General features: G+C 48.2%; 1 pseudogene; it reads right to left on the bottom strand.

The window, feature by feature from the left end:
• Window positions 1–734: 734 nt before the first annotated feature.
• LOC136474482 (putative glycerol-3-phosphate transporter 4) lies at window positions 735–3,487 on the bottom strand (annotated as a pseudogene).

The raw sequence follows: 3,487 nt of genomic DNA, 5'->3' as shown, positions 1-3,487 counted from the left end.
TCGTGAGTCGTGACTCGTGCAGTCGTGCGGCTGGGATATCGAACCGTGTTGTTTATCTTCAGAGCGCCAGCTTCAATACAGGTTGCGGTCCGGTCGTGGTCGTGGCTGGGGCTTCTTGCTGGCGACAGAGGAGGAAGAGATGGCAGCCATGGCTTCTGCAGTTCTGCTTGTTGCCCACACCTGCCTCTTGTTGGATCGCTAATTTCAGTGTTGCGTTGGTCCAGGTACGTTTTCTCTGTTGCCTGTTGGCTCCAGTATTGCTACTGTGCTACTAGTTGGCTGCTTGCCTGCTTGAGCAATTGTGATTGTATATGTGCTGCTAGATTTTGAAGTCCTTTCTCATAGGCCTCTGATGTGCAGGTGGTAACGAACTTCAGGATAAGTACGACCAACCTGTAGAATCGTACTGCGTATGATACTTCTGTAATGTTATTTGCTAACTGAAATGGTGGACTGGCTTCTTTGTTTTGGAAAGATTAACAGTTTAGTGTTTCGATTTCAGAATAGACACAAAGCATATATGTCTGCAAGACCCAATGGAGTTAATATCCATTATGTCTGCAACACCATTCACCCAAAATTTTTCACCCGATTTCCCTTAACTTCTTAGTAGTTCTGCAAACTACATGTCAGCTTAGGTCACAAAATAAAAGTAGCAGAACGCTGGTCATTCCGACACGCTACTGCAAAATGGCCACAGGGATTCTGGACCCCGTTCAGCTAAACAGTTACCATCAAGGGCAAAAACACAATATCATTGACATTGTGCACACAGCCTTCATCTGTATTTCAGACTGTTAAGTCATTGTTCTATCTTCCTAGGTTCATCTAAATCCCTGAAGTACATTTGATATGCTAAAGATATACAGTATGTTCTTATACAACAGATTGATGTATCCAAAATTTCTACTGCGATGGACTATACCATCATTTTGAGAAAACAGATTATATCCCACTCCTTGTTTGCTCGGATAAGCATGAGGGACAGGAACCGTTTCCTTATCATGGTCTGATTTGGCTTTTCTCCAGAACCATCACATTACCTCACAACAACATGACAAAACTGTCTCACACTAGGAGCAGCACCGAAAGATCTCCCCGTCAACTTTCGTCCACTAGAAGTGGCTGAACACCAGGATCTATTAGACAAAGACAAAGAGCAAGGAGAACATCAGCACAATATAGTAAATATCTAAGCTTTTATGATAGTATTCAGAATGGGACATATGCAACACTGCTGCCTATGGTCATTACCTTCATTTCCATTCTGCGTAGTAGTTGAGCGATTTCTCCACTTCTGGATGATCTGAGGAATTTCTGTTTTCACATGACTTGACAACAACACAGCAGCAACCAGTGCACAAAGTGCAAGCATTATGAATACTGAATCCCACCCTTTTCTTGAAATGAAGCCCGTTATGAATGGTCCTAATGCAGCACCAAGAGATCCTGTCCCATCTATAATTGCCGTTACCGTGGCCAATGCGCGAGAATCCCCTTTAAGGGATTTGTGAGTGCCCAAATCAGCAGAAACAGCAGTTGTTATGAGAGAGCATAGGGTCCATTAACAAACAGGCCACTGATCATCATCAAGCCAATGTTTGTCGCTTCTGAGGTACTACCATATGCATGAAAGAGGAAAAGAGATGGAATCGCCAAGTACATGAAAATGGCAGCAGTGGTTGCCCTAGCATTGAGCTGGTCAGATATGAAGCCGGCTAGAACTCCCCCAACTATTCCACCTACATCAAACAAAACTGATAGATATCCAGCAGATGCAGCTGACATATGCTGGCCTCCAATAGCTGGAAAAAATTACAATGTTAAAAGAAGTGTCATTTTAAATGTCGAATCCAAATATGAAGTTCAAGTAGCTAATAAAGTTAAAATGTGCTGCACAGTATCAGTAATTCCACAAAAAAAAGGTTACAACTTACAAGACAATCACACAAGTCATCTGGAGACACCACAATGCAGTATGGATAATACTGATGCATTTGACTTGAAAACGCAAGTTGTGTTCAGATAAACAGAACAACAGATAAATGTGTGAGTCATGGTATATTCAAATCAAAATGCAACCCTTCCTAACTTCAGTAAAAGAAACATTTTCAATAAAGCACAGTAGGGGGCTCTCCCCTCCTGTTTTCATCAAAAAAAAAAACTTCAGTAAAAGAAACGATCAGCTCTGAACCTCTGACAAAACTTATACAGACGCACACAGGATACTCTGGGCAAGGATAAACTGGTTATCTAGCGGAACATAAATTCTTACCATTTTGCCTTTTTATGTGCTATATATCTCTTGCACTACTGATATAGTGCAAAGCATAATACTACTGCTGCAGCATAACTACAGCAACATGCTACTCTACAATGTAAGTTCATGTCCACCCCAATCAAAATTCAATCACAAGCAAATATGATAACTTTCATAAAGAACCATATCAATCTATTCAAATGCAGAGCAGGAAGCTAACAATTCATACCAATCTCATCTAATGTGATAACAATTCATCCAAATGAGGAACAAACTCATTGAAAGAAAAAACACGGGCTTACCAGTCTGGCTCAAGTAGAATGGGAGCCAGTACAGAAACGTGTAGGCAACTAGTTTGGCGAAGAACAGACAGAGCGCGAAGATGACCACACCGGGAATGGCTAGTGCCTTAAAAATTCCCACGGCATCCCGTCTGTCCTTCCCAGCGCCACCCGCGGCACTGATGTCCTCCCCGTCGGTGCTCTCATCAGTGAACGGTTCAATCGGCGACGGGCCAAAGCCGACGTACTGGGGGTATGGCGCGAGGAAGAAAAGCACAAGGACGCCACCGAGCGCAATGAGCCCACCGGGGACCACGAACGACCATCCCCACCCGTACCCAAGCATGGCCGCCGCGACAAGCGATCCGGTGATGTTCCCGACGGAGGTGTGCGCGTTCCATACGCCCATGATGAGGCCGCGCCTCCGGCCGCAGAACCAGTTGCCCACGATGGCGACGACGGAGGGCCAGCCCGTGGACTGGAGCAGGCCGGCGATCACCTGGGCGACGACGTAGAACGCGAGCGAATGCAGGCCGAGGAAGTACCCGGCGCCGAAGAGCGCCACGGCGGCGCCGCTGGTGACCATGCCGAAGGCAAGGAAGCGGCGGAGGTCGAGGCAGTCGCCGAGGTGGCCGGCGACGAACATGCCGAGGGAATAGGAGGTGAGGAAGGCGACGTCGGTGGCGCCGAGGAGCGCCGGGTCGGCGAAGGGCGGCCAGGACCGGGCGAGCTCGCGCTTGACGATGCTGGGCGGCTTGCGGGAGGCGTGGTAGAGCGCGTAGGCCAGGAAGGTGAGCCCCAGGACGAGGGCGCGGTGGGTGTTGTAGGAGAGCGCGGGCAGGGATCGGAGGCCGCGCGGCCCACGCCCACCGGCGAGGCGCGGCGGTGGCTCAGGCGATGGAACCGCCGGTGCCGGCGGCTTCGTCATCGCGGAGTGGCGGTCGCG

Source organism: Miscanthus floridulus, chromosome 8 (assembly GCF_019320115.1).
Source record: "Miscanthus floridulus cultivar M001 chromosome 8, ASM1932011v1, whole genome shotgun sequence".
NCBI classification, from domain to species: domain Eukaryota; kingdom Viridiplantae; phylum Streptophyta; class Magnoliopsida; order Poales; family Poaceae; genus Miscanthus; species Miscanthus floridulus.
This window is presented reverse-complemented; position numbering and strand designations above follow the sequence as displayed.